This window comes from Ceratotherium simum, chromosome 28 (assembly GCF_057802395.1).
Source record: "Ceratotherium simum simum isolate JZ-2026a chromosome 28, ASM5780239v1, whole genome shotgun sequence".
NCBI lineage: Eukaryota > Metazoa > Chordata > Mammalia > Perissodactyla > Rhinocerotidae > Ceratotherium > Ceratotherium simum.
Genome location: NC_141927.1, coordinates 40,041,852 through 40,066,363, shown reverse-complemented (window position 1 = coordinate 40,066,363; position 24,512 = coordinate 40,041,852). Strand labels below are relative to the sequence as shown.

The window sequence follows — 24,512 nt, the reverse complement described above, 5'->3', positions numbered from 1 at the left end:
GCATGTCATAGCTGCACATCCCTCCAGTCGCCGTACGTGGGACGCAGCCTCAGCATGGCCAGAGAAGCGGAGTGTTGGTGCGCGCCCGGGATGCGAACCCGGGCCGCCAGCAGCAGAGCTCGCGCACTCAACCACCAAGCCACGGGGCCGGCCCTCTGTTCAGGTCTTTTGCCCATTTCTTAATTGGGTTGTTAGTTTCTTTGCTGTTGAGATGCATGTGTTCTTTATATATTTTGGAAATTAGCCCCTTATCAGATGTATGGTTTGCAAATATCTTCTCCCAATTGTTAGGTTGTCTTTTCGTTTTGTTGATGGTTTCCTTTGCTGTGCAGAAGCTTTTTAATTTGATGTAGTCCCATTTGTTTATTTTTTCCATTGTTTCTTTTGCCCGGTCAGACATGGTGCTTGAAAATATGTTGCTAAGACCAATGTCGCAGAGTGTACTGCCTATGTTTTCTTCTAGAAGTTTCATGGTTTAAGGTCTTACATTCAAGTCTTTAATCCATTTGGAGTTAATTTTTGTGTATGGTATAAGGCAATGGTCTACTTTCATTCTTTTCCGTGTGGCTATCCAGTTTTCCAAACACCATTTGTTGAAGAGACTTTCCTTTCTCCATTGTATGTTCGTGGCTCCTTTGTCAAAGATTAGCTGTCCATAGATATGTGGGTTTATTTCTGTTGCATTGATCTGTGTGTCTGTTTTTGTGCCAGTACCATGCTGTTTTGGTTACTATAGATTTGTAGTATATTTTGAAATCAGGGAGTGTGATACCTCCAGCTTTGTTCTTTTTTCTCAGGATTCCTTTAGCTATTCAGGGTCTTTTGTCTTTTGTTGTTCCATATAAATTACAGGACTCTTTGTTCTATTTCTGTGAAAAATATTGTTGGAACTTTGATAGGGATTGCACTGAATCTATAGATTGCTTTAGGAAGTATGGACAGCTTAACTATGTTAATTCTTCCAATCCAAGAGCAAGGACTATCTTTCCATTTCTTTGTGTCTTCTTCAATTTCTTTCACCAATGTTTTATAGTTTTCGGTGTACAGATCTTTCACCTCTTTGGTTAAGTTTATTCCTAGGTATTTTATTCTTTTTGTTGCAATTGTAAATGGGATTGTATTCTTAATTTCTCTTTCTGCTACTTCGTTGTTAGTGTATAGAATGCAACTGATTTTTATATGTTGATTTTGTATCCTGCAACTTTACCATATTCGTTTATTACTTCTAAAAGATTTTGGTGGATTCTTTAGGGTTTTCTATATATAAAATCATGTCATCTGCAAATAGTGACAGTTTCACTTCTTCCTTTCCAATTTGGATCCCTTTTCTTTCTTTTTCTTGTCTGATTGCTCTGGCTAGGACTTCCAATACTATGTTAAATAAGAGTGGTGACAGTGGGCATCCTTGTCTGGTTCCTGTTCTTAGAGGGATAGTTTTCAGTTTTTCACCATTGAGGATGATATTACCTCTGGGTTTGTAATATATGGCCTTTATTATGTTGAGGTACTTTCCTTCTATACCCATTTTATTCAGAGTTTTTATCATAAATGGATGCTGTATCTTATCAAATGTTTTCTCTGCATCTATTGAAATGATCATGTGATTTTTATTCTTCATTTTATTAATGTGGTGTATGACGTTGATTGATTTGCGGATGTTGAACCATCCCTGCATCCCTGGAATAAATCTCACCTGATCATGGTGTATAATATTTTTAATGTATTGTTGTATGTGATTTGCTAGTATTTTGTTGAGGATTTTTGCATCCATGTTCATCAGTGATATTGGTCTGTAATTTTCTTTTTCTGTGTTGTCCTTGTCTGGTTTTGGTATCAGGGTAATGTCGGCTTCATAGAATGAGTTAGGGAGCTTCCCCCCCCTCCTCAATTTTTTGGAAGAGTTTGAGAAGGATAGGTATTAAGTCTTCTTTGAATGTTTGGTAGAATTCACCAGGGAAGCCATCTGGTCCTGGACTTATATCTTTGGGGAGGTTTTTGATTACTGTTTCGATCTCCTTACTGGTGATTGGTCTATTCAAATTCTCTACTTCTTCTTGATCCAGTTGTGGAAGGTTGTATGATTCTAAGAATTTATCCATGTCTTACAGATTCTCCAATTTGTTGGCATATAGCTTTTCATAGTATTCTCTTATAATCTTTTGTATTTCTGAGGTGTCCGTTGTAATTTCTCCTCTTTCATTTCTGATTTTACTTATTTGAGCCTTCTCTCTTTTTTCTTGGTGAGTCTAGCTAAAGGTTTGTCAATTTTGTTTATCTTTTCAAAGAACCAGCTCTTGGTTTTATTAATTTTTTCTATTGTTGTTTTAGTCTCTATTTCATTTATTTCTGCTCTGATTTTTATTATTTCCCTTCTTCTACTGATTTGGGGCTTCGTTTGTTCTTCTTTTTCCAGTTCCTTTAGGTGCATTGTTAGAGTGTTTATTTGAGATTTTTCTTGTTTGTTGAGATAGGTCTATATTGCTATGAACTTCCCTCTTAGAACCACTTTTGCTGTATCCCATGAATTCTGGCATGTCGTATTTTCATTTTCATTTGTCTCCAGGTATTTTCTGATTTCTCCTTTGATTTCTTCATTGAGCCAATCGTTGTTCAGTAGTATTTTGTTTAATCTCCACATATTTTGGCTTTTCTGATTTTCTTCCTATAGTTGATTTCTAGTTTCATACTGTTGTGGTCAGAAAAGATGCTTGGTATTATTTTAATCTTCTTAAATTTATGTAGACTTGTTTTGTGGCCTAATATGTGATCAGTCCTGGAGAATGTTCCATGTGCATTTTGAAAAGAATGTGTGTTCTTCTGTTTTCGGATGGAACGTTCTGAATATATCTACTAGGTCCATCTGTTCTAGTGTGTCATTTAAGGCCAATGTTTCCTTATTAATCTTCTGTTTAGATGATCCATCTGTTGGTGTTAAGTGGCATGCTAAAGTCCCCTACTATTATTGTGTTACTGTCTATTTCTCTTTTTATGTCTGTTAATAATTGCTTTATATATTTAGGTGCTCCTACATTGGGTGCATAGATATTTACAAGTGTTATATCCTCTTGTTGGATTGTTCCCTTGATCATTATGTAGTGCCCTTCTTTGTCTCTTGTGATAGTTTTTGTTTTAAAGTCTATTTTGTCTGATATGAATATTGCTACCCCAGCTTTCTTTTCATTGCCATTTGTGTGGAGTATCTTCTTCCATCCCTTCACTTTCAGTTTGTGAGTGTCTTTAGGTCTGAAGTGTGTTTTTTGTATGCAGCATATATATGGGTCTTGTTTTTTTATCCAATCAGCCACCCTATGCCTTTTAACTGGAGCATTTAGTCCAATGACATTTAAAGTAGCTATTGATAAGTATGTACTTATTGCCATTTTTAAACTTTTCTTTCTCAGTGTTTTAGTAGTTCCCTCTGTTCCTTTCTTCTCTTGCTCTCTTCCTTTGTGGTTTCTTGGTTTTCTTTAGTATTATGTTTGTGTTCCTTTTTCTTAGTTTTTTGTATTTATTATAGGTTTCTGCGATTACCACGAGGTTCATATACAGTAACCTATGTATATAGGAATCTATATGAAGTTGATGGTCTCTTTAGTCTGCCCTCTGTCTGAAAGCTCTACTCTTTAACTCCCCTCCTCCCACATTTTATGTTTTTGATATCATATCTAACCTCTTTTTTGTGCGTTTGTATCCATTACCCTCTTATCATGGAAATAGATAATTTTTCCTATTTGTGGTCTTCTCTTTTCCCCTTAAATAAGTCCCTTTAGCATTTCTTGTCGTATTGGTTTCTTGGTGACAGACTCCTTTAATTTTTGCTTGTCTGGGAAACTTTTTATCTCTCCTTCCATTTTGAATGATAACCTTGCCAGGTAGAATATTCTTGGCTTTTTCTAGGTATTCTAGATTTTTTATTCTAGTATTCTAGTATTATTCTAGTATTTTAGGTTTTTTCCTTTTAACACTAAATATATTTTGCCACTCTCTTCTAGCCGGTAAGGTTTCTGCTGAAAAGTCATCTGATAGCCTTATGGGGTTTCCTTTGTATGTAACTTGTCTTTCTCTTGCAGCTTTTAGGATTCTCTCCTTATCTTTAATTCTGGACATTTTGATTACGATGTGTCTTAGTGTGGGCCTCTTTAGGTTTATCTTGTTTGGTGCTCTCTGTGCTTCCTGTACCTGGATGTCTGTTTCCTTCCTTAGGTTAGGGAAGTTTTCAACTATTATTTCTTCAAATAGATTCTCTGCCCCTTTGTCTCGTTCTTCTCCTTCTGGGACACCTATGACACGGATGTTAGTGCACTTGATGTTGTCCCAGAGGCCCCTTAGACTGTCCTCACTCTTTTTAATTCTTTTTTCTTTTATCTGTTCAGCTTGGGTGATTTCTTCTAGTCTTCCATCCAGCTCACAGATCCGTTCTTCTGTATCCTCTACTCTGCTTTTGAGTCCCTCTAGTGAATTTTTCATTTCCAGTATTGTATTCTTCATTTCTGATTGGTTCCATTCTGTATCTTCCATTTCTTTGTTGACGTTCTCACTGAGTTCATCTATTCTTCTCCCCAGATCAGTGAGCATACTTAACACTCTTTGTTTGAACTCTCTGTCGGGTAGCTTGCTCATTTCTGTTTCACTTAGTTCCTTTTCTGGGGTTTTGTCCTGTTCTCTTACTTGGAATGTATTCCTTTGCCTCCTCATTTTGCCTCTTTCCCTGTGCTTGTGTCTACGTATTAGGTAGGTCAGCTACGTCTCCGGCTCTTGGAGAAGTGACCTTATATAAGTGATGTCTTAGGAGGCCTGCCGTGTGCTTCCCTCAGTTCCGAATGTTCCAGGAGTGACCCCTATGTGGGTTACGTGTGTCCTTTGGTTGTGGCCTGTTCGCTCTCCCTGTAGGCGCCCAGGGATGCTGAGCTATGCCCCTGGCCAGCTGTTGTAATGCTCAGCTGCTTGTAGTTGTTGTAGGCCCTTCACTCTCTTTATCAGGTTTGGGGATCCCCAGCACAGTTGGCTGCAAGTTCTAATAGCACATTCCTATTGCAGTATTTCTGTTAAGTGAGTAGGCCCCCAGCGTGGCAGGTTGTTAGGCTCAGGGGCTTACAATTGCTATAAGCCTCCCACCTTTAGATCTCTTGTCAGCTCTCTGAGGATTACAGCTGGGTGGAGCTGGCCTGAGGCACAGGGGCACCCAATTGTTTCAGGCTTTGGAAGGTAGGCCTGATCCCCTATGTGGCTGCTTGAGAAGCACAAGTCTTCTGCAGCTGGCAAGCCCCACCGCTCACAGGTCCACACACACAGTCAACACATTCCTGCCCCGTGTGCATCCCCCGACCTCCTGATATGGACCCAGTTTCTCCATGGCGGGAGCCCCACACACTCCACCACCACCCCACACTCTCCACCAGCTCCTTGCGCATGCCACACCCCACATAGAGGTGGACCCAGTTGCCAGGCTGCAGAGAATCCAGTCACCAATCTATGCAGGCCCACAAGTTGCCTGTGGGCTTGTTGTTGGGTGGGGCCAGTCCCTAGGGTGGGCTGCCCCCGCTGGCTAAGCTGGATTAAATAGGTGCTCTAGTGGGTGGAGCAGGCCCTGGGCTAGCAGGCCCCAGGGCAAACTCCAATGGCGTCTGCCAGAGTCTGTGTCAGCACGCCCACACCAGGCCACAAACTGGCTGCCACCAATGTCCCAGTCCCTGGAGAGGTCTCACCTCTCACCAAGATGCACTCAGAGCCTATCAGGTGAGTCTCTTTTCACCAAAGGACTGTCCACCTTTCTTTCTGGTGATTTTCGGTTGCTTTCTGAAAACGGGTGAGTTTGTGCATGAGCCCTTTAAGAGCCAGTTTTAATTTCTTTGTGAAGCAGCTTTTCTGGGGGTACTCCCCAATGTTTTAGTAGCAGGCAAAGTCAGATATTATGCCACTTGTCTCGATTGTGCTGGGTCCAAAAAATGCCCACAGCGGGAGTGCTCCCTGACTCAGGGCCCCCCTCCTCCAGGGAGGGCCGCGTACCTGTGGGCTGCTGCCGGGTGGCCGTGAAGCACTGTGGCTTGTGAAGGTGGCGTTTTTTTCTCTCCAGAAGGGAATTTCTGTCTCTTCCACCTCAATTAGGATTGTTGTTTGTTGCAGGAGTTCCTCTTATCCAGTTTTCAGTTCTGTCTTAGGGGTAATTTTTCCAAGAGTAGTTGTAAATTGGCTGTGTCCGCGGGAGGAGGTGAGTTCTGAGTCCACCCACGCTGCCATCTTGACTTCTCCCTAGAAATTGTTTTTTAATTGACAAAAGATCAAACCTATCAAATATGACAACAAATGTGAATGGGTTAAACATCCCCAACAAAGACAAAGATTCTCAACATCCAATTATATGCTGTTTATAAGACAAGCCAAGCCTAAAACCAAATGACCCAGAAATCTAAAATAAAAGGAAAGGCAAAATGTTTCTAGAAAACACAAACAAAAAGAAAGTTTAGATGGCAATGTGTATATCAAATGAAGCAGATTTTGAGGCAAAATAAAATTTAACAAGATAGAGAATGTGTGAAAAATTTCAACCTCACTAATAATAAAAATTCCACTTTTAAGAAACAGTTTAACTTATCAAACTGGCAAATATATTTTAATTATAATACCTTTATCATTGAGGGTACAGACAAATAGTCACATCCACACACTGCTATTAAGACAACAGAAAAATGGTCAATACAGTATGGGTGCTTACGATGGAAAAAAATGTAACCAGTAAAAATCATGTTTTAAAAAACATTTAATGAATGGCAATGTACCCATAATATAAGTGAAAGAGGCAAGACACAGGCACATTCAGTAGAATCTCAATTTGTCTTACATAAAATATACACATGAGATATTTTTAAAATTAGAAAAAATATACCAAAATAATGCTCTGGTTAAATTAAGGAGAGCTTTAGTTAATTCTTTATGCTATTTTTCCCTATTGAAAAAAAAAGGGGGTGGGGCTGGTCCAGTGGTGTAGTGGTTAAGTTTGCACACTTCGCTTCGGTGGCCTGGGGTTCACAAGTTCGGTTCCCGCGTACAGACCTACACACCGCTCATCAAACCATGCTGTGGTGGCATCCCACATACAAAATAGAGGAAGACTGGCACATATTTTAGCTCAGGGACAATCTTCCTCATCAAAAAAAGAAAATAAAGAGGGGAGGGGCCTGAAGTCCAAAATAAATGAAAAGATAGCATGAGAGACTGCTTCCTTAAATGAATTCAGGCATCCAGACTTCCTGACACAGACAAACTCCATCCCAGGGCACTGACAAGGGAGTCAGAGAGAAAAATTTTTGTATTGGATGAGAATTCTGAACCTCACATCACCTTCAGGCTCTAAAACCCCATGACTTTCAATGTTTTCTTCCAAGGATTGATTAATGTCTAACTGGAATATAGATGGTGTTAATTTGTTTTATTCTGTGCTCTCCAAAAGAACATATATTACTTTCCTAAGCAGAGTAAGTAAACCAATAAATAAGTAAACAAAATAATAATACAGTTCAATCACCCACTTTGTTCACAGATCTGTCCTACAAAGATGCAGATTTGCCAACGGTAGAAAGAAGAATGTGAAGTGCTCAGGGATAATTCTGAACACAAAGTTCCAAAAATATTTTAAGCGAAGGCAGTCTCATGGGAATAGTCTCCCAAGGTACCTTCGTTGAATTACTTTGCATTCATTTTGATGTGTATATTTTGACATGTTAGGGTATATTAAAATAAAATGGTACTGATTTATGTTAACATGTCATTTATTTAACCATTTGAAGGAAGACTAGACAAGCTTTTAAAAGAGGGACCCAGTAAAAGTCATTATATTTCTATAAGCTTAAAATGAGATTTGTACTCGCTATCATGACTAGGAAATAACCAGATTCCAGATCTTTCAGGAAGTTCTGTATCTTTGCACAATATATACCAAAAAAATTATAATACAAAGGCTATCAAGTGTGACTGTGAGGTTGGTTGGTATTTAAAGATCTAAAAGAACCTTAGCAGCCATGGTGGCCAACTTCCCATTCTCCTAGAAACCACAGTCCAGAGGTGAAATGACTTGCCCAGGTTCTTAGCTAGCACTTTTTCCTAGCACAGCTGCATCTGTAATCTCTTCTGAATTTTTCCTTCCCGCTGGATATACATAATGTAATTATCACCACCATCCATCTTCTTCCACACTGAACTCTTTACCTCTAAAGGAGAAGACAAATTTTTAATGGAGTGGAGAGCCAGTGATTGAACAGGCAAATCTCTCATCTCTCATTCACCCAACGGAAATGTACCGAGCACCTCCAAAGTGTCAAGTTCTATGACGAGGCTATAGTCCCCGACCTTGGGGAGCTCACAGATTATCTGTTCCTCCACTATCCACAATTCAGAAGGCCATGGGTGTGGGGAGGCATGCACAGGGTGCTAGGGGAGCAGAGGGAAACAGCATCTAACCAGATTAGGCTAATCAGAGTCACACCTGAGTCATGGAAGGCAGATGGGAGGCAGATGACGGAAGAAATGGGAGATAGAAGAACAGCATTCTAGGCAGGGGAACCCATGGAAACAGCACAGCCACGAGAGAGTACGGCAGAGTCTGGGGCCTGCAAGGAGCTCAACATGGCTGGAATCTCAGATGCCTATGGGCAAGGGGAAGCAGGTGAGGCGGTAGGGAAGGCTGAGAACCTCCGCTGAGTGAAGGAACCATGTCCTAAAGGCAACGGAGCCACTAAAAGAATTTAAGTGAGAAATTGAAATGGTCATATTTATGTTTTAGAATGTTCATTGTCGGGCCGTGAGAAGGCTGGGCTGGAGAGGTGAAGACCCAAGGTGTGGAACCAACCAGAAGGCTGCAGCATTTACCCAACTGAGAAGGACTGGGAGCCTGCACCAAGGAGGGCTGGTGCCAGACAAGGGACAGGTTTGAGAGATATCTAGGCATGCAATGGGGACTTGATCATTTTCACGTGGGGTGAGGGAAAGGAGGAGTCTATTCAAAGTTTTAATTTTCTTCTTTTTCAAAAAACATTTTTGAATCATTTACACACTCATGTCACAATAACAAAATGGCCCTGTCCTCACACTTTAAATTTCAAGGAATACTGAGTAAATTCTGACAATCAAAAGGGAAGCAGAAGTCAGTGTAGTTACTTCATAGACAAAGGAAAAACAGCACAGATCTTGCCACGTCACAGATTAATACAGTGATTCTCGTGCCAGAGGTGCTGCTTGGGTACAAATCCTAGTCTGGCCACTTGAAACCTTGGGCAAATTATCCTTTTTAAATCTCAGTTTTCTCATTTCTAAAATGAGGATAATGAAGGGATGAGGAGGTTAATCAGAAGGTTGATATAAGGAGAAAGTGCAAAATGCAGCATCTGATCCACAGTGAGCACTCGTTAAATGATCACTATTATTATATAGTACAGAGGATTTTCTAAGGCGGGGAAAGAATAATTTTTCTTTAAATATTAGCTTTTATTGTTAAGATATCCAGAGTTCTGGGTATTGAGCAAGAAAGAGAGCATCAACACTCTGGTAGGGAGCAATGGACTTAAAGCTATTGTCAGATGCTTCTTCTCAGTTTCCAGCAGAGTAATCAGAAGGGGCAAAGGTCCCCACATGGGGACAGTGAGATGCTCCCACACCCAAAATCTGTCAGAAGAACTCCGGGAAGTAAAAGCTTAAAAGCTGATGACATAGTAACAGAAAAATCTTTTAGGCAAAAGGAGAGGAATTATCTATTTTGTATCCTGAATAGATAAGCAGAGAAACTCAATACTGTAAAAAAAAAAAGTCGTAAAAATATTGTGAAAACCTTGAGGTCCTGGTAGTTTTCCCAGAGGAGAGAAGAGGACCACTAGTCCAAGTGCTAGGAAGCCGCAGTAGGATAAAGAAATGTACAAAGAAGCAACTGCTGTTCTTAAGTCCGTAACATCGTTAACTTTCACCCTAGGATTCTTAAGGGACTCAGTAGATACAATAACAACACTTTTAACTGCAGTTTTGGAGGAATGAGGTCAGTGGTGCGCTGCCAAATGTTTAATAATCAACTCTCCAGGAAAAAAAATTGCATGCATATCTATATTTATGGACATGAGTTAATTAAAAATTTTACTGATACAAAGTATTAGTACACAATTTACAAATAATAATAAAATAGACAATGTTCTTTATCACAAATTCCATATAACCATTTCATGCACGCATTTTTGCCAAATCCTCGAATCTGTACAAAACCTATGGTTGCAACTGACAAATGAGTGTAGTTTCAACACGAATGCTCGTTGATATTTTATTTTACATTGAGAGTAAGACAACACATCACTTGCTTATCAATGGCAAGAGTGATTTTTTTGCCCAGAGCGCTGTTTTTTTTTTGGTTTTTGTTTTTTTCTGAGGAAGAGTCGCCCTGAGCTAACATCCATTGCTAATCCTCCTCTTTTTTTGCTTGAGGAAGATGAGCCCTGAGCTCAATCTCCTCTATTTTTCTGTATGTGGAACACCTCCACAGCACGGCTGGTGAGTGGAGTAGGTCTGCGCCCAGGATCTGAACCTGTGAACCCAGGCCGCCGAAGCAGAGCACGGGGAACTTGAACCACTCAGCCACAGGGCCGGGCCCAGATCACTGTTTTTGAATATGAAAAGAATGTTTTCACAATTTTTGGTGCTATTCATGATATAATGCTACAGACAAGAGAAACTATTAATTTTAATCTGCAATTTTCTTCGTCATTTTCCTAAGTCTAGAAAACAAAACAATAAATCTTGCCCTAATATATAGTCACTACTCCCATGAAGTAAATACGTGACCGCCACTGAATACAGAATTTGGAAGAAACGCACAGTAGCTCACGTCATATCCTTCCTCCATACAAGTAGGCCACTGCTGCACACGTGCAAACTCCTTCTCAATTCCTGCATCCAGGTCAGCAGCAAAAAGGTGCCCCTATTTGCTGAACTTGACAACACATGTTGTTGTTTTATTGTTTAGGGATCATAAATATCCACGTTGGGATGCTATTTGTAATGCCAAGGATTATCTTTATTCAACTTGGCTACCATTCTAGGAAATGTCCTCACTCAGTGGTGTCCTTCAGCCAGATCATATTGGCTCACAAGAGATGATTATTAAATTTTCAGGAAGTTTGCAAGCTGGTTGTTAAATACAACCATTATTAAAAATAAATTATATAAACTTATAATTAAATAAATTGAACTTAAAATTTAAAAAGTATTAAGTATTCAAGATTCATCACTTCCTATTTATTTTACTATTATCTATTATCTTGGAGTTATTCAAAATACATGAAAATAGTAGCATATAAGTTTGGGAGGGGTATAAACGGAATTAAAGTATTCTAATGTCCTTGTATTGTCCAGGAAGTGGTGAAAGTACTAATTTGTATTAGCCTTTAATAAATCAAAGGTGATTGTTTTACCCTCTCTAAGGTAACCACTAAAGGAACATAAAAGAACATGTAACTAACAAACCAAGAGAAGAGAGAGAAAAAATTAAAAAGTAAAAAATACTTAATTGAAAATAAGGCAATAGGAAAGAAAAATGAACAAGAACAGGTGGGACAAATAGAAATCAAATAGTAAGGTGGCAGATCTAGTGCCAAATAGATTTCATTAAAGGCAAACAGACTAAACAGTCTAATTAAAAGACAAAGACTGACAAACTAGATACACAATAAAATTTAACTATTCTGCTTTAAAGAGACATACTTTAGACATAAGGATACAGAATGTTTGACAGTAATAGGACAAAACACAAATGAAAGTGATGTACCATGAAAACCCTAACCAGAGGAAAGCTGGAAGAGCTATGTTAGTCAAGGCAGACTTTAAGGGAAAACCGTCATCATCAGACCAACATAACAATTCTGTACTTTGTATGCATGCAGTAATACGGCTTCAAAATATATAACGCAAAAAGTGAGAGCACTAAAAGGAGAAATAATCATAAGCAGTAATCCATACTCACAGTGAGATATTTTAACAGGCCTCTCTCAGGAGCTAATAGAATAAAGAGGAAAAATATCAATTTTTCTACCCTTTTACTTTTAACTTCTCCATATCCTTAATTTAAGAAGTGTCTACTATAAGCAGCATAATGCTGGTCTGACACATTTTTTTAATTGAACAATACTATTAACACTCTTGAACGCTATACCCAACAACTATAGACTAAACATCATTTTCAAGAGTAAACAGACTGTTTACAACAATTGACTACTTGCTGGGCCAGAAAGCATGTCTCAACAGATCTCTAAAGATTGAAATGACATAGAGTGGGTTCACTGATCACATTAAAATTAAGCCAAAAATCAATAAGAGAAAGAACTGGAAAATCCCCAGGTGTTTGGACATTAACTGATAAACCTTCAAATAATTCATGAATCAAAAACTACTCAGAACGGAATGATCATTAAAATATAAATCCTTCCAGAGGAAAAACCTCTTCGCCAAGAAGGGTCTTCTGATCCGTCCACTGAAAGTGGTAAAGATATCTGCTCCCCCTCAATGATGTGCTGACCTGAGATATCTGTCATTTTTATTAATGGATATATACTGAGCCTGTGTGTAAGAAGGGGCCTCCACCCAATCCTAAGTCCAGGAGGCCACTTTAGGCAAATGGTTAAATACCTTGGATCTGGACCCTGGGCAGCTACCCCATGAAACACAAGAATCTTCTCTCTTACAGTGAGAGATGGGGTCATTAACTATGTGCCAAAGACCCTTGTCTTTCCTTCCAGTGCCCAGCATTACCCTCCCAACGGTAGAATGCCCATCTAGACTATTTGGACCACCTCCTCAACAGTGGAGATACTCTGAGATTCTGTACTTCTGCCACCCTGGTTCCTGATGGCCCCTATCTTTAAGGGACTATTATCTCAACTTTCACCTGGATAAGTGACCTGCCTTCAGATGCTTGAGAATTACATCTATACATAAAATATCCATAAAAACCACAAATACATAAAACCCAAAGAAATATTCTAGTTTGAAAAAAAATTTTTTTATTCTTCACAAATGAAACTCTCCTCATGCTATAGCCTCCTACTGAATTGCTTGCTTGCTTTATATTTCCTATACCACATATAAATCATAAAATATTTAGAATATTATAACAAACATAATATTCAAAAGATAATTTTAAGTTTTTAAACATCCAACAGTATATAATTGGAGTAATTAACACTAAGTGCTGTAAAATCCCAAAATCTCATCCCTCAAAATCTCAGTGGTTTAAAACAGCAAAGGTTTAGCTTTTGAATCACCATCTAATGTAGTTAACAGGGCACTCTCCTCCAAATGGTGACTCAGGGATTCAGGCTGCTACCGTTTTCTTGCTTTAGTGTCATCTGGGTACCATCCAGCTAGCAGAAGCAGAGGGGCACACACAGAGGTCAAATCAGATCGTTAACCACCCAGCCTGGAAGTCACAGACATCGGTCATGCTCAGATTCCATTGGCCAGAACTAGTCATGTGACCCTACCTAGATGTAAAGGGACTGACAAGCATAGTCTTCCCAGTGATCAGGAGGAATGTGAAAATGGCTAAACACATAACACCGCCTCTGTCTCAAACAGATGTCAAACCTCACAGTCTATTAAGGAGGAAGGAGGTAGCACTCACTGACTTGGGGTACCAAGTTTAATACTAAGAACTTTACACACATTGTATTTAAACCAAAGAAAACTTGCGAACCAGACGCCATTATCCCCATTTTACACATGAAGAAACTGAAGCGTAGAGTTATTGGACAAGGAAGTGAGGAGTTGAACCCGGGTCTATGACTCCAAGGCCTGCGTTTCATTCTTGATGGTCTCTGGTTCCTCCAAGTGTGGCCCACAGCCCAAGTGCATCAGAGTGACTTGAGGTGCCTCTGCAGATTGTGGGCCCTGAGCCTCACATCACACTTACTGAAGAAGAATCTCCAGGGTACAGGAAACTGCACTTTTAACAAGTTTCCAAGGGGACTCTATACTACTGATCATGCTATCTCTGGGATGCAACAGTGAAATGCTAAATAATCCCTTTCAAAAAAGTACAAAAACGTATGGAAATGAGATAAGATTCAGTAGGTTTAAGAGTGGAGGCCTTATGGCAAATTGAAAATCCTACGGGGGCCAGCCCCGTGGCTTAGCAGTTAAGTGCACGTGCTCTGCTACTGGCGGCCCAGGTTGGGATCCCAGGCACACATCCATCCACGCACCGCTTGTCTGGCCATGCTGAGGCAGCGTCCCACATAAGGCAACTAGAAGGATGTGCAACTATGACATACAACTATCTACTGGGGCTTTGGGGAAAAAAAGGAGGAGGACTGGCAATAGATGTTAGCTCAGGGCCGGTCTTCCTCAGCAAAAAGAGGAGGATTGGCATGGATGTTAGCTCAGGGCTGATCTTCCTCACAAAAAAAAAAAAAAAGAAAGAAAATGCTATGGACCAAGGAGTCAGAGGCCATGGACACTGGTCCTAGACCAATTAACCTCCAAGTGACTTAGGAAGTCACTTACCCTCACTGAATCTGTTACAAAAAAAGATTACACTTTCTCCACCAAAAAATGCTGGAATCAGGCTAATGATCTCTAAAGTCCCCTCTGGCTCTCCAGTGATGTGAGAACTGTAAAGCAAGATAATAAAACAAATACAGAATGAAGAAAGTAATAATAACATTTAAAATAATAGCTAATCCCAGCAAAGTTCTTTGTAGATATAGACAAGCTTCTTCTAAAATTTATATAGAAAAGCAAAAGAAGTAAAATAGCTAAAAACAATTTTGAAAAAGAAGGATAAAATTAGAGGAATCACAATACCCAATTTTAAGACTTACTCTATAACTACAGTCATCAAGACAGTGTGGTATTGGCAGAAGGTCAGATGCACAGATCAATAGAAAAGATTTAAGAACCCAGAAATAGCTACAGAAGTATGGCCAATGGATTTTTTACAAAGACACAAAAGCAACTGAATGGAGAAAGGATAGTGTTTTCAGCAAATGGTGTTGGAATAACTGGATATCCATATACAAAAAAAAAGAAAGAATTTCAATATAAACTTCATACCTTAAACAAAAATTAAATCAAAATGAATTCTAGATCTCAATATAAAATGTAAAAATACAAAACATTTAGGAAAAAACAAAGGAGAAAATCTTTCTGATTTAGGGTTAGGCAAAGAAATCTTAGACAAAACACCAAAAGCATGATTAATTTAAAAAAAAATCACTAAATTAAAAACTTCTGCTCTGCAAAAGATCCTGTGAATAGGACGAAAAGATAAGCCATGAAAAGGGAGAAAATATCTGCAAGTCATATATCTGACAAAGGACTTGTATTCTAAATATATAAAGAACTTGCTAAACTCAATAGAAAGAAAACAAAGAATCCAATTTAAAACACGGACAAAAGACTTGAACAGACCTTCAACAGATTCTCTTCACCAAAGAGAATCTATGGAGGCAAATGAGTACATGAAGAGATGTTCAACGTCATTAACCACTAGGAAAAAACAAATTAAAGCCACAGTGAGACAGTGAGACATCACATCATATTTATTAGAATGGCAAAAATAAAAAATAGTGATAACAGCAAATTCTGGCAAGGATGCAGAGAAACTGGATCTCAGACACTGCTGAGGAAGTATAAAATGGTCTAGCCACTAGAGAAAACAGTTTGTCAGTTTTTTAAAAAGTTAAACATACACTTAACATACAACTCAGCAATCACAATTTTAGGTTTTTACCCTTTGAGAAATGAAAACATGCTCCCACAAAATGTACATGAATTTTCAAAACAGCTTTATTTGTAATAGCCAAAAAATTGACAACAACCCAAACGTCTTTCAGGAGTAAATGGATCAACAAACTGTGGTACACCTATACAATGGAATACTAACCGGTAATGAAAAGGAAGGCACTATTGAGACACAAACAACTTGGATGGACCTCAAGGTCATGCTATTGAGTGAAAAGATCAATCTCAAAAGATATGATTCTACTTGCATGACACTCGCAAAAAGCGATGGAGAACAGGTCAGTGGTTGCCAGGAGGTAGGGCTGCAGGACGGGTGTGACTATAAAGGGACAGACAGCCTTCGTGGAAACGGAACAATTCTGTATCCTGACTGCAGGCGTTTACACGAATCCAGGTGTGTAACGAAATCTCACAGAACTATACACACATACACATGGATACACAAAAGAAAGCATGACAAACTGGTGAAATCTCAAAGAAGATATGTAGTTCAGTTAATAGTGTTATACCAATGTTAATTTCCTGGTTTTGATAAAGCATTATAATTATGGAAGCTATTATCATTGGATAAAGCTGGGGGAAGGGTACATGGGGACTTTCTGTACTATTTTTTCAACTTCTTGTGAGTCTACATAATTTCAAAATAAAAAGTTAAAAAATAGCTAATGTTTGTTGAGTACTCTCTATGTGGCCATTTTATTCTGAGAACTTACATATATTTCAACATAGTAAATACTCAAATCTTTCCAGTAGAGACTACATTCATCACATTTTACAGATGAGGAAACTGAGCTTCAGAAAAGTTAAGTAATTTGGGCAGTTGGTAAATCAAGGAGGTGGGACAAACCCAGAAAGTCCAGCTCCAGAGCCCTCAGTCTTAGCCAGTAAGCAATATTTCTTAAGAAACAAAAAGCAGGACAAAGAAAAGGTCCAAATAGGAGTCAATAATATGGAGGAAAAGAAAGAGACCAAGTGAACAGGGCCTGCAAAGGCCTGGGAGCGACCTTTCTGGCCCACACACGCCACGTGCGCCAGGCCCCGGGAGAGCACGCCTCCCATTTTGATCTGCAGGTCTCTACAAGACTGAGGAGAAGTGGGAGCGAGGTCAGGAACATTCTCAAAGGAAAAGTAAACAGCTCCTCTTAGAACAGGTCAGAGGGATTGGGGTTATTTACTCTAGAGGAAGTCAAGAAGGTGGTTTAATTCCCACCTTTATGAAGGCGTGAGAGAGTGTCCAGGGCACATAGGACAGAGGAGAGGAGACTTAAACCGAAAAAATAGAGGGTTTAGTTTGACATTAAAGAATGTTTTCCTGACCATCTGAGAAGGAATAAAACTAGGACAGGTCAGAGGGCAGTGGACTCTCCCGAGATCTTCAAGAAGGAAAGAACCAAACTTCATTCCACTCAAAATGACACCTGTGCGGACGGGCAGCCTGCCCTAGGCCAGTCCCCTAGAGGGCACCTTATACACGTTGTCTGTTTTAATCGGCTCTTTATGAAGCAGGTGTGGCCACTCCCATTTATAGAGAAGGAAACTGAGCTTTCGAGCGGCTAAGTACCTGCCTGAAGCCCTTCAGGTGTCCAGGGGCAGACACGTGAGACTCAACCCAGGTTTCTCTGCCTTCACAGCCCAGACCTTTCCACTATGGTACACACACTGCTAAGCTTGGAGACGTAAGGACTCAGAGAGGCCCCTGCCTGCTGGCATAAAACAGGATCAAATCATCAATTATGGTCCTTTCCAGTTGCAAAAATATCTGTCCCTCAAAATGCTACTAACCTGATTTTACACCAGCTCCATCTCCTCTCATCTCTATCAGGCTCTTCCTTTAGGAACTCAATTTTGTCCAGTAAGTTATGTTTCTAGTTATCACTCTCTTTACACCATCCCTGTGGGGTATGACAAATTGAATTAGAAGAAACGAAAGAGAAAGAGTAAGCTCAATGCCTCCCATTTCACAGACGAGAAACTGAGCTGCCCAGTAAGTCAGGCATGGAATCAAAGTGGTGTATAGGTGGACAGAGACTCAGGAGGCTGGGGAGCGCAAGCTCCTGAAGATGTCAAAATAGAACTAGTGCAGCCCAGTGGAAGCCACCACAGAGCAAATGCCCCACTGGGAGGTCTCTTCCCATCCAGCCAACAGGGGCCCAATGGCGGTCACTGGCTCCCCAGCCTCTGCCCTGTGCAGACGCTTACAGCCATGGTAAAGAAAAGATATGCCACCAAAGTTCCCCAGGTGTGAATTCATGGGTGTGTGTTCCAATAAAATTTTATTTATGGACACTGAAATTTGAATTTCATATAATTTTTTGCTGATTTTTAAAAAATTAATAGACAATTTTTCAGAGAAGTTTTAGGTTTACAGAAAAACTGAGCAGAAAGTACAGAGAGTTCCCATATACTCCCAACCACCCCCCCGTTTCCCCTATTATTAACATCCTGCATTGGTGTGGTACATTCACTACAACTGATGAACCAATATGGATACATTATTATTATTATTTTTTATAATTTTATTTATTTATTTTTCCCCCAAAGCCCCAGCAGACAGCTGCATGTCATAGTTGCACATCCCTCCAGCTGCTGCATGTGGGACGCGGCCCCAGCATGGCCGGAGAAGCGGTGCATCGGTGCGCGCCCGGGATCCGAACCCGGGTCGCCAGCAGCAGCGCGCGCGCACCCAACCGCCAAGCCATAGGGCCGGCCCTGGATACATTATTATTAACCAAAGACCATCCTTTACATTAGGATCCACTCTGTGGTGTACAGTTCTATGGGTTCTGTCAAATGCATAATGACATGTATCCACCATTACAGTATCATACAAAATAGCTTCACTGCCCTAAAAATCCTGTGTGCTCTGCCTATTCATCCCTGTCCACCCCAACGCCTGGCAACCATTAATCTTTTTACTGTCTCCAGAGTTTTGCTTTTTCCAGAATGATATATAATTGGAATCATACAGTATGTAGCTTTTTCCGACTGGCTTCTTTCACTTAGCAATATGCATTTAAGGTTCCTCCATGTCTTTTCATGGCTCGATATTTTTTTTTTTTTAATTAACAGATTTTTTTTAAGAGCAGTTTTAGAGTTACAGAAAAATGGATTAGAAAGTTACAGAGAGTTCCCATATACTCCCTCTCCCCCCGCCCGACACACACACTTTCCCCTACTACTTACAACTTGTATTGGTGTGGTACATTTGTTACAATTGATGAACCAATATTGATACATTATCATTAACTCAAGCCCATACTTGGACATTAGAGTTCACTGGGTTTTGACAAATGTATAATCACATGAATCCACCATTAGCCCATTTCTTTTTATCACTGAGTAATATTCCATTGTATGGATGTACCACAGTTTGTTTATCTACTGAAGGACATTTTGGTTGCTTCCAATTTTTGGCAATGATGAATAAAAGTGCTATAAACACTTGTGTGCAGGTTTTTATGGGGATATAGTTTTCAATTCATTGAGGTAAACACCTAGGAGCACAACTGCTGGAATCATATGGTGAGAATAGGTTTAGTTTTGTAGGAAACTGCCAACTGTCTTCCCAAGTGGCTGCACCATTTTGCATTCCCACCAGCAATGAATGAGAGTTCCTGGTGCTCCACTTCCTCGCCAGCACTGGATGTTGTCAGTGTTCTGGATTTCATCCATTCTAATCGGTAGGTAGTGGTATCTGTTGTTTTAACCCAAGTGTATATTTTTTAAAGCACATTGTTCAACTCTTTAAAGTAAAAAGCAAGTCCTAATAAACTGCCAGGATTGAGCCCATAATTGGCCTTCTCAGAAATTCCAATCAAACGAGAAGGCTCTGTTGAGAGAAAAAAAATTCTTCAATATAATTAATTCCTATTGCTGAAGGCACGGCTGGTATTACTTCGTACCTGAAATATACTGAGCTTGAAAATTCAAGCAAAATTTGTCTCTTCATCACTAATATACTAAAATGAGCTTTCAAAGGCATCAGGACATCTGCAGTATAGAGATAAAAATTGTCCTCTATTGACCACTAGCTACATAAAGGCATTTTCTTTGATACTGCTGGATTTGGCACTCTTTAACAAAGTTCTTCTCAGATCTAAGCTCACACTGTGCAGACCTAAATTGCTTTGTACTATTTCTAAGACGGTGAAAGCTCTGCATAGGGGATGGGAGGGAGATTTTTTTCCTTTTTCTATAGCTTATCCAGATGTTCTCTAACACTTTTTTTGGAAACTGGAGCAACAGAATAATGGGAAGAAAGTTTTTGCTGCATATTATTGCACCTGCTATGGCTTGAATTTTCAAATAATGAAAGATTTTTTTTATTATATGTATTTCGAAGCAGCATTTCACACCTGCATGTTTATATAATCATTTTGCCGCTCATTAATTCTACAAAGTTTCAGGGAATAAAGTGAAAAAAAAATTCTTGAAGAAAGAGAAGTCATTCAATTTCATATTTTTTGCAAACACGTGACCTTGCCATAGTTATGACTTTTTTTTTTTAATTCTTTTTTTTTTTTCTTTTGTGAGGAAGATCAGCCCTGAGCTAACATCCATGCTAATCCTCCTCTTTTTGCTGAGGAAGACCGGCTCTGAGCTAACATCTATTGCCAATCCTCTTCCTTTTTTTTTTTCCCCCCAAAGCCGCAGTAGATAGTTGTATGTCATAGTTGCACATCCTTCTAGTTGCTGTATGTGGGACGCGGCCTCAGCATGGCCGGAGAAGCGGTGCGTCGGTGCGCGCCCAGGATCCAAACCTGGGCCACCAGTAGCGGAGCGTGAGCACTTAACCGCTAAGCCACCGGGCCGGCCCAGTTATGACTTTATGACCATGAAACTTAACACAATCAAAAGTCACATAACACATCTAACTTGAAAAATTATTGGCAAGCAACTTAAATTTTTAAATGGCTCATTTTATGCTCCCATTCTTAACAAGTAAGATATAACCATACAAAACAGGTGCTTTCTCCTCAACTATGGATTTGCTGTTTGTGGCAGCACCTCAAAAGCTTTGGAAACAGTCCTTAATTAGGTGGCAAAGAGGCCTGAAAACTTTTCCAAACCAAATGGCTAAGCATTCAAGAGAAGCATCAAAAAAGCATTTGCCAGGAATAAGCATAACATTTGGAATACCTTTTCTTTGTGTTTTTATCACTGCATTTTAGAGGGTACATTCAAATACCTCTGTTCTTAACCACAGGCTACATACAAGAATTGATGCTAGATGTCCAGTATTTTATATGGCAACATCCTCTAGTGTAAGAAACTTCAATTAAAAAGCTGAAACATCCAGGCGCCGTGGCTTAGTGGTTAAGTGAGCGCGCTCCACTACTGGCAGCGCGGATTGGGATCCCGGGCGCACACTGATACACCACTTCTCCGGCCATGCTGAGTCGGCGTCCCACATACAGCAACTAGAAGGATGTGCAACTATGACATACGACTATCTACTGGGGCTTTGGGGAGAAAAACGGAAAAAAAGGAGGAGGATTAGCATGGATGTTAGCTCAGAGCTGATCTTCCTCCCAAAAAAAAAAAGCTGAAACATCCATACTTCAGTAGTGCTAAGAAAATTCTCTCCATTATTTTGCTGTCAAACTTAGCAGAGTGACTATGTATTCTGCTGAGAGGTTTTTTTAAAGGGAGTTTTGGGGCTAGTAAAAGTAAAATATAGCATAACTGTGAAAAAATTTCCAGTGGGGGACTTCTGGCCCAGCGGATACCTGATTATCATTGCTGTATTAAAGGTGTCTTCACCTGCTCAACCATAGGTCCTTGCTAATCCTGTTGGAGAGTCTCCAGGACAGGAGAGGTGCAGATGTCTAATACAGCACGAGTAACTAGAAGATTTTTGTAACCCATTTCTTTCCTTTTTCACTCTACAGCTTGATAAACGTACTACTCCTACCCACACCAAAGACAGAAAATCTTCTAGCATACTGTTACGGGTTGAACTGTGTCCCCACAAATAGCTACGTTGAAGTCCTAACCCTCAGTGCCTCAGAATGTGATCTTATTTGGAAATAGAGTCTCTGCAGATGCAAGGAGGTCATAGTGGAGCAGGGTGGGTCTCTAAGTCAATATGGCCGGAGTCCTTACAAGAAGACCATGTGAGACACAGGGAGAGAGCATGAACAGACACAGAGATGCAGCCGCAAGTCAAGGAAGGCCAAGGTTTAGCAGCCACCACCAGAAGCCAGGAAGAGGGGAGGACGAGCTCTCCCCTACAGGTCTCAGAGGGAGGACGGTCCTGCTGACATCTTTCAGACTTACAGATTTCAGACTTCTAACCTCCAGACGTGTGAGACAACACATTTCTGCTGTTTTAAGCCACTCAGTTTGTGGTAATTTGTTGTGGCAGCCTTAGGAAACTAATACACACCATGATCAAGTGGGAGTTATCCCTGGGATGCAAGGATGGTTCAACACACACAGAACAATCAATGTGATACACCACATTAACAGAACGAAAGATAAAAATCATGTTAATCTCAATAGATGCAGAAAAAGCATTGTCAAAATACAACATCCTTTCATGATAAAAATGCCTAACAAACTGCATACAGAAGGAACATACCTCAATACAATAAAGGCAATATATGGCAAACCCACAGCCAACATTATACTCAATGGTGAAAGGTTGAAAGCTTTTCCTCTAAGATCAGGAACAAGACAAGGGTACCCACTCTTGCCACTTCTATTCAACATAGTACTGGAAGTCCTAGCCAGAGCAATCAGACAAGAAAAAGAAATAAAAGGCATACAAATAAGAAAAGAAGAGAGGCCGGCCCCATGGCTTAGCGGTTAAGTACGTGCACTCTGCTACTGGCGGCCCGGGTTCGGATCCCGGGCGCACACCGATACACCACTTGTCCGGCCATGCTGAGGTGGTGTCCCACATACAGCCACTAGAAGGATGTGCAACTACAACAACTATCTTCCGGGGCTTTGGGGAGAAAAAGGAGGAAGACTGGCAATAGATGTTAGCTCAGGGTCAGTCTTCCTCAGCTAAAAAAGAGGAGGATTGGCATGGATGTTAGCTCAGGGCCGATCTTCCTCAAAAATAAAGGAAGAAAGGAAGGAAGGGAGGGAGGGAGGGAGAGAGAGAAAGAGAAAGAGGGAGGGAAGGAAGGAAGGGAGGGAGGGAGGAAGGAAGGAAGGAAGGGAGGAAGGAAGGAAGAGAAAGAAAGAAAGAAGAAAAGAAGTAAAATTGTCTTTGCAAATGACGTGATCTTATATATACAAAATCCTAAAGACACCACCTAAAAACTGCTAGAACTAATCAGTGAAGTCAGTAAAGTTGCACAATGCAAAGCCAACATATAGAAAACAGTTGTTTTTCTCAGTACTAACAGCAAAACATCTGAAAAAGAAATAAAGAAAACAATCCCATTCACAAGCATCAAAAACAATAAAATACTTAGGAATAAATTTAACCAAGGAGGTGAAAGATCTGTACACTAACAACTACATTACTTTGATGAAAAAAACTGAAGACACAAACAAATGGAAAGATATCTATCCCATGTTCATGGATCAGAAGAATTAATATTGTTAAAATGTCCCTATTACCCAAAGCCATCTATAGATTCAATGCAATATGTATCAAAATTCCAACGACATTTTTCACAGAAATAGCAAAAACTATCCCAAAATTTGTGTGGCACCACAAAAGACCTCGAATGGCCAGAGCAATCCTGAGAAAGAAGAACAAAGCTGGAAGCATCACACTTCCTGACTTCAAACTACACTACAAAGCTATAGTAATCAAAACAGTAGGGTACTGGCATAAAAAGACACATAGACCAATGGAACAGAATCGAGAGCCCAGAAATAAACCCACACATATACAGTCCACTAAAACTGAACAAAGGCACCAAGTATACACAATGGGGAAAGGACAGTCTCTTCAATAAATGGTGTTGGGAAAACTGGATATCCATATGCAAAAGAATGAAATTAGACCCCTATCTTACACCACTCACAAAGGTGAACTCAAAATGAATTAAAGACTTAAATTTAAGACATGAAACCATAAAACTCCTAGAACAAAACATAGAGGAGAAAGCTCTTGACATTGGTCTTGGCAGTGATTTCCTGGATATGACACCAAAAGCACAAGCAGCAAAAGCATAAATAAACAAGTGGGACTACATCAAACTAAAAAGCTTCTGCACAGCAAAGGAAACCATGAACAAAACAAAGAGGCCACCTACTGAATGGGAGAAAATATTTACAAATCATATACCTGATAAGGGGCAAATATCCAAAATATATGAAGAACTCATACAACTCAACAGCAAAAAAACAAATAACCCAATTAAAAAATGGGCAGAGGAGGCTGGGCCAGTGGCATAATGGTTAAGTTCGCACGTTCTGCTTTGGCGGCCCAGGGTTTGCCAGATTGGATCCTGGGCGTGGACTTACTCACTGCTCATCAAGCCACACTGAGGCAGTGTCCCACATAGAAGAACTAGAAGGATCTACAACTAGGATATACAACTATGTACTGGGACTTTGGGGAGAGAAACAGAAAAAAAGAGGAAGATTGGCAACAGATGTTAGCTCAGGGCCAATCTTCCTCAAAAAAAAAAAAAAGGGCAGAGGAACTGAATAGACATTTTTCCAAAGAAGACATACAGATGGCCAACAGGTACATGAAAAGGTGCTTACCATCACTAATCATCAGGGAAATGCAAATCAAAACCACAGTGAGATATCACCTCACACCTGCTAGAATG

General features: G+C 40.0%; 1 protein-coding gene across 8 annotated transcripts in view; it reads right to left on the bottom strand.

Moving 5' to 3' along the window:
- The window catches only part of CSGALNACT1 (chondroitin sulfate N-acetylgalactosaminyltransferase 1), a 348,572-nt gene that overhangs the window by 205,418 nt on the left and 118,642 nt on the right, over positions 1–24,512 (bottom strand). Inside the window, exon 1 of one of the 8 annotated variants that reach the window (XM_087418630.1) lies at positions 17,548–17,657. The exons of 6 other annotated variants lie outside the window; for them this stretch is intronic. The gene's annotated coding sequence lies outside the window, so the exon portion shown is untranslated. Of the gene's footprint in view, positions 1–11,989; positions 12,011–17,547; positions 17,658–24,512 lie in introns of those variants that run through there. One more of the 8 variants, XM_087418631.1, reaches the window with a different exon arrangement.